Source organism: Delphinapterus leucas, chromosome 3 (genome assembly GCF_059928025.1).
Source record: "Delphinapterus leucas isolate spDelLeu-1000000601 "Yukka" chromosome 3, BTC_Dleu_Yukka2, whole genome shotgun sequence".
Lineage (NCBI taxonomy): Eukaryota > Metazoa > Chordata > Mammalia > Artiodactyla > Monodontidae > Delphinapterus > Delphinapterus leucas.
The window spans coordinates 66,867,240-66,874,612 of NC_143131.1; the positions used below are offsets into that span (position 1 = coordinate 66,867,240).

The 7,373-nt window shown below is 40.1% G+C and overlaps 1 protein-coding gene across 1 annotated transcript in view; it reads left to right on the forward strand.

Annotated features, from left to right (window-relative positions):
• The window catches only part of LOC111184682 (uncharacterized), a 334,205-nt gene that overhangs the window by 145,170 nt on the left and 181,662 nt on the right, over positions 1–7,373 (forward strand).

Consider the following 7,373-nt stretch of genomic DNA (forward strand, 5'->3'; position numbering starts at 1 on the left):
GATTTCTGTGCATTAATTTTGTATCCTGCTACTTTACCAAATTCATTGATTAGCTCTAGTAGTTTTCTGGTAGCATATTTAGGATTCTTTATGTATAGTATCATGCCATCTGCAAACAGTGACAGCTTTACTTCTTCTTTTCTGATTTGGATTCCTTTTATTTCCTTTTCTTCTCTGATTGCTGTGGCTAAAACTTCCAAAACTATGTTGAATAAGAGTGGGCAACCTTTTCTTGTTACTGATTTTTCTTAGCGGAAATGCTTTCAGTTTTTCACCATTGAGGACGATGTTGGCTGTGGGTTTGTCGTATATGGCCTTTATTACGTTGAGGAAAGTTCCCTCTATGCCTACTTTCTGGAGGGTTTTTATCATAAATTGGTGTTGAATTTTGTCAAAAGCTTTCTCTGCATCTATTGAGATGACCATATGCTTTTTCTCCTTCAATTTGTTAATATGGTGCATCACATTGATTTGCGTAAATTGAAGAATCCTTGCATTCCTGAAATAAACCCCACTTGATCATGGTGTATGATCCTCTTAATGTGCTGTTGGATTCTGTTTGCTAGTATTTTGTTGAGGATTTTTGCATCTATGTTCATCAGTGATATTGGTCTGTAGTTTCTTTCTTTGTGACATCCTTGTCTAGTTTTGGTATCAGGGTGATGGTGACCTCATAGAATGAATTTGGGAGTGTTCCTCCCTCTGCTATATTTTGGAAGAGTTTGAGAAAGATAGGTGTTAGCTCTTCTCTAAATGTTTGATAGAATTCGCCTGTGAAGCCATCTGGTCCTGGGCTTTTGTTTGTTGGAAGATTTTTAAGCACAGTTTCAATTTCAGTGCTTGTGATTGGTCTGTTCATATTTTCTATTACTTCCTGATTCAGTCTTGGCAGGTTGTGCTTTTTTAAGAATTTGTCCATTTCTTCCAGGTTGTCCATTTTATTGGCATAGAGTTGCTTGTAGTAATCTCTCATGATCTTTTGTATTTCTGCAGTGTCAGTTGTTACTTCTCCTTTCTCATTTCTAATTCTATTGATTTGAGTCTTCTCCCTTTTTTTCTTGATGAGTCTGGCTAATGGTTTATCAATTTTGTTTATCTTCTCAAAGAACCAGCTTTTAGTTTTATTGATCTTTGCTATCGTTTCTTTCATTTCTTTTTCATTTATTTCTGATCTGATCTTTATGATTTCTTTCCTTCTGCTAACTTTGGGGTTATTTTTGTTCTTCTTTTGTTCTTCTAATTGCTTTAGGTGCAAGGTAAGGTTGTTTATTCGAGATGTTTCCTGTTTCTTAAGGTAGGATTGTATTGCTATAAACTTCCCTCTTAGAACTGCTTTTGCTGCATCCCATAGATTTTGGGTCGTTGTGTCTCCATTGTCATTTGTTTCTAGGTATTTTTTGATTTCTTCTTTGATTTCTTCAGTGATCACTTCGTTATTAAGTAGTGTATTGTTTAGCTTCCATGTGTTTGTATTTTTTACAGATCTTTTCCTGTAATTGATATCTAGTCTCATAGCGTTGTGGTCGGAAAAGATACTTGATACAGTTTCAATTTTCCTAAATTTACCAAGGCTTGATTTGTGACCCAAGGTATGATCTATCCTGGAGAATGTTCCATGAGCACTTGAGAAAAATGTGTATTCTGTTGTTTTTGGATGGAATGTCCTATAAATATCAACTAAGTCCATCTTGTTTAATGTATCATTTAAAGCTTGTGTTTCCTTATTTATTTTCATTTTGGATGATCTGTCCATTGGCGAAAGTGGGGTGTTAAAGTCCCCTACTATGAATGTGCTACTGTCAGTTTCCTCTTTTATGGCTGTTAGTATTTGCCTTATGTATTGTGGTGCTCCTATGTTGGGTGCATAAATATTTACAGTTGTTATATCTTCTTCTTGGATCAATCCCTTGATCATTATGTAGTGTCCTTCTTTGTCTCTTCTAATAGTCTTTATTTTAAAGTCTATTTTGTCTGATATGAGAATTGCTACTCCAGCTTTCTTTTGGTTTCCATTTGCATGGAATATCTTTTTCCATCCCCTCACTTTCAGTCTGTATGTGTGTCTAAGTCAGAAGTGGGTCTCTTGTAGACAGCATATATATGGGTCTTGTTTTGTTATCCATTCAGCTGGTCTGTGTCTTTTGGTGGGAGCATTTAGTCAGTTTACATTTAAGGTAATTATCAATATGCATGTTCCTATTCCCATTTTCTTAATTGTTTTGGGTTTGTTATTGTAGGTATTTTCCTTCTCTTGTGTTTCTTGCCTAGAGAAGTTCCTTTAGCATTTGTTGTAAAACTGGTTTGGTGGTGCTGAACTCTCTCAGCTTTTGCTTGTCTGTAAAGGTTTTAATTTCTCCATTGAATCTGAATGAGATCCTTGCTGGGTAGAGTAATCTTGGTTGTAGGTTTTTCTCCTTCATCACCTTAAATATGTCCTGCGAGTCCCTTCTGGCTTGCAGAGTTTCTGCTGAAAGATCAGCTGTTAACCTTATGGGCGTTCCCTTGTGTGTTATTTGTTGTTTTTCCCTTGCTGCTTTTAATATGCTTTCTTTGTATTTAATTTTTGACAGTTTAATTAATATGTGTCTTGGCAGGTTTCTCCTTGGATTTATCCTGTATGGGACTCTCTGTGCTTCCTGGACTTGATTAACTATTTCCTTTCCCATATTAGGGAAGTTTTCAATTATAATCTCTTCAAATATTTTCTCAGTCCCTTTCTTTTTCTCCTCTTCTTCTGGAACCCCTATAAGTTGAATGTTGGTGCATTTAATGTTGTCCCAGATGTCTCTGAGCCTGTCCTCAATTCTTTTCATTCTTTTTTCTTTCTTCTCCTCTGCAGTAGTTATTTCCACTGTTTTATCTTCCAGGTCACTTATCCGTTCTTCTGCCTCAGTTATTCTGCTATTGATCCCTTCTAGAGTATTTTTAGTTTCATTTATTGTGTTGTTCATCATTGCTTGTTTCATCTTTAGTTTTTCTAGGTCCTTGTTAAATGTTTCTTGCATTTTCTCTATTCTATTTCCAAGATTTTGGAAATAGAATCTTTACTATCATTATTCTGATTCTTTACTATCTGTATTCTGAATTCTTTTTTCAGGTAGACTGCCTATTTCCTCTTCATTTGTTAGGTCTGGTGGGTTTTTATCTTGCTCCTTCATTTGCTGTGTGTGTTTCTGTCTTCTCATTTTGCTTATCTTACTGTGTTTGCGGTCTCCTTTTTGCAGGCTGCAGATTTGTAGTTCCCGTTGTTTTTGGTGTCTGTCCCCAGTGGCTAAAGTTAGTTCAGTGGGTTTTGTATGCTTCCTGGTGGAGGGGAGTAGTGCCTGTGTTCTGGTGGATGAGACTAGATCTTGTCTTTCTGGTGGGCAGGTCCACGTCTGGTGGTGTATTTTGGGGTGTCTGTGGACTTATTATGATTTTAGGCAGCCTCTCTGCTAATGGGTGGGGTTGTGTTCCTGTCTTGCTAGTTGTTTGGCATAGGGTGTCCAGCACTGTAGCTTGCTGGTCATTGAGTGAAGCTGGGTGTTGGTGTTGAGATGGACATCTCTGGGAGATTTTTGCCGTTTGATATTTCGTGGAGCTGGGGGGTCTCTTGTGGACCAGTGTCCTGAAGTTGTCTCTTCCACCTCAGAGGCACAGCACTGACTCCTGGCTGCAGCACCAAGAGCCTTTGATATATACGGCTCAGAATAAAAGGGAGAAAAAGTGGAAAGAAAGAAAGAAAGAGGATAAAAGTAAATAAAATAAAGTAAGATAAAATAAAGTTATTAAAGTAAAAAACAATTATTAAGAAAAAAAATTTTTTTAAGTAAAAAAACAACAAAAGAGGAAGGATAGAACCCTAGGACGAATGGTGAAAGCAAAGCTATACAGACAAAATCTCACACAGAAGCATACACATACACACTCATGAAAAGGGGAAAAAATCATAAATCTTGCTCTCAAAGTCCACCTCCTCAATTTGTGATGATTCGTTGTCTACTCAGGTATTCCACAGATGCAGGGTACATCAAGTTGATTGTGGAGATTTAATCTGCTGCTCATGAGGCTGCTGGTAGAGATTTCCCTTTCTCTTTGTTAGCACAGCTCCCGGGGCTCAGCTTTGGATTTGGCCCCGCCTCTGTGTGTAGGTCGCCGGAGGGCGTCTGTTCTTCGGTCAGACAGGACGGGGTTAAAGGAGCAGCTGCTTCGGGGGCTCTGGCTCACTCAGGCCGTGGGGAGGGAGGGGTCCGGATGCGGGGCGAGTCTGCGGCGGCAGAGGCCGGCATGATGTGGCGTGACGTTGCACGAGCCTGAGGCGCGCCGTGCGTTCTCCTGGGGAAGTTGTCCGTGGATCCTGGGACCGTGGCAGTGGCGGGCTGCACAGGCTCCCCGGAAGGGAGGTGTGGAGAGTGACCTGTGCTCGCACACAGGCTTCTTAGTGGTGGCAGCAGTAGCTTTAGCGTCTCATGCCCGTCTCTGGGGTCTGCGCTGTTAGCCGCGGCTCGCGCCTGTCTCTGGAGCTCCTTTAAGCAGCGCTTTTAATCCCCTCTCCTCGCGCACCAGGAAACAAAGTGGGAAGAAAAAGTCTCTTGCCTCTGCGGCAGGTCCAGACTTTTCCTGGACTTCCTCCCGGCTAGCCGGTGCACTAATCCCTTCAGGCAGTGTTCATGCTGCCATTTCCCTCCCTGCACTCGACCGAAGCCCAAGCCTCAGCTCCCAGCTGCGCCCGCCCCGGCGGGTGAGCAGACAAGCCTGTCGGGCTGGTGAATTCCGATCCTCTGTGCGGGAATCTCTCTGCTTTGCCCTCCGCACCCCTGTTGCTGCGCTCTCCACCGCGGCTCCGAAGCTTTCCCCCCTCCGCCACCCACAGTCTCCGCCCGCGAAGGGGCTTCCTAGTGTGTGGAAACCTTTCCTCCTTCACAGCTCCCTCCCACTGGTGCAGGTCCCGTCCCTTATCCTTTTGTCTCTGTTTATTCTTTTTTCTTTTGCCCTACCCAGGTACGTGGGGACTTTCTTGCCTTTTAGGAGGTCTGAGGTCTTCTGCCGGCATTCAGTGGGTGTTCTGTAGGAGTTGTTCCACACGTAGATGTATTTCTGATGTATCTGTGGGGAGGAAGGTGATCTCTGCGTCTTACTGTTCCGCCATCTTCCCCTGTCCTCCCAAAGTCATTTTTTTAAAAGTAAAATTTCCTCAGTGAGATGGCTTTAAGGTTTTAGTTTCTTCCTCATTCTGATTACAGTATTTGATAGAATGTTTTCCTTTTTCAAGCAGGTTTCTTTGCAATTGGCAAGAGGAGAGATATTGCAGGAAGAGTTCTCATTGCTTGTGTCCTCCCAATTTTTCCCCTTATAGACACTCCTCTGATGTTATAAAGGGAACATGTGGTTCGTCCTGTAAAAATTTATTTTACCCTGTTTAGGATCACATTTATTTAATTAGAGGAAATTAAAATGGGCAAATTAAAACAACAAATCTAAAAACTGGTTTTTCCCCCCAAAAGGAACATCTAGAAAGATATGGTAATTGTTTAAAAGTTTTCTTTTTAGTTATAAAAGTAAACACACTTCATGCAGAGTAAGTTGGCAAATATTTTTAAAGAGAGGAAAACTGAGTACTGAAAGTTAAAATGACCAGTTCATTTAAAAAGTAAATAAAACAATCCATAGATTTCTAAATTTCACAATTAACTCCTATTTTGCTTTTGTTAAACAAACCATGGTGTATTTCTTTCTAAAGAGAAATGTATTAACAATTTGGGAGATAACACTAGAATTGGCTCTTGACCACGTAATCAAGTGACATCCTTGAAAAGGCTGAGAGATGGAACTGGGCTCATTAATTTCCAACATCAAATCTACTGCATATATCTTCCTGTTTGAACTCTCATGTAATTGAAGAGAAACAGTGATCTAAGGCCACATTAGGGGAAGGAAGTATGAATTTCAGCCAAATTTTATGCCCTTGAGTATGTACTAGCTGTAGCTATGAAGCATTTTTCCCATTTGGACAGCAGTAAAGTTGGGTGACTGTTCAGAGCTTCTTCTTACCCTTTGGGCTTTATCCTTTCAAGGACAGGACACATCCAAGGGTGGGTTTCTAACCAGGTTGCTTTCCTAGCTCTTTTGGTGTGTTCCTATCCATTTGAGGAATCAAGTTTCCTCTTGATTCCTGGGTCATTGTTTCTGTTATGGGCTGAGTTGTGTCCCATCAAAATTCATATGTTGAAACCCTAACTCCCCAGTACCCCAGAGTATGACTGTATTTGGAAATAGGGTCTTTAAAGAGGTAATTAAGTCAAAATAAGGTCACTAGGGTGGGATCTAATGCAATATGATTCATGTCCTTAAAAGAAGAGGAAATTTGAACACAGACATAAACAGAGGGAAGACCACATGAAGACACAGGGAGAAGATGGTCACGTACAAGCCAAAGGGAGAGGCCTTAGAAGAGACCAACCCTGTCAATACCCTGATCTTGAACTTCTCACCTCCAGACTGTGAGAAAATACATTTCCATTTAAGGCATCCAGTCTATGGTACTTTGTTATGGAATCCCTAGCAAACGAATACAGCCTCTAATGGATCATCACTTGACCACTGTGAATATTAAGTTCTACTAGGTCAGGGCAGACACCCAACTAAATGGCAGCCCATGTATTACTCAAAGGCTCGGAATATTTACATCAATCATTTCTCTTTTTTATTCTTAGTACTTTTTAAAAATCAAATAGTCGTAGTTTATAGTTTCAAAATATTACATAAGTTTAGCATACTATATATCTCCTGAATTCTATGTGATTTTCTACAAAATATGCATTCATGTAAAATGTATCAAGCAAATATGTTTTTGGACTTTCAGAGCAAGGGGAAAAAAATCTTACTTTAGATGTTTGATCATAAAACTTTTTTATTCTTGGGGGAAGTTACTGAACATTTCTGTACAACGATTTCCCCTCTAAAACGGGGGACAATAATAGTAGTTACCTCTTGGAATTTTTGAGGATCAAATAAGATTTTTACTTAGAATAGCACTGGCACACGATGTTTGTTAGAAAAAAAATGCTTTGGAATCTTACTGATTTTTAAAAGATTTAGCAGCTCAGGAATGAATTTGCACAAACATACATACATATGCAAATATTTTTTCTCTTAATATGCTCGTATTGATTTTTTTTTTTTTTTTTTTTGTCCGCACCACACCGATTGCAAGATTTTAGTTCCCTGACCAGGGATCGAACCTGGGCCCGTGGCAGTGAAAGTGCAGAGTCTTAACCACTGGATCACCAGGGAATTCCCTCTTGTATTGATTTAATACCAGAACGGAAGGAAAAACTTTGAAGACGCAGGTACCTACTCTGAGAAGTGGTGTTATCTTTCCTGTTCTTTTTTAG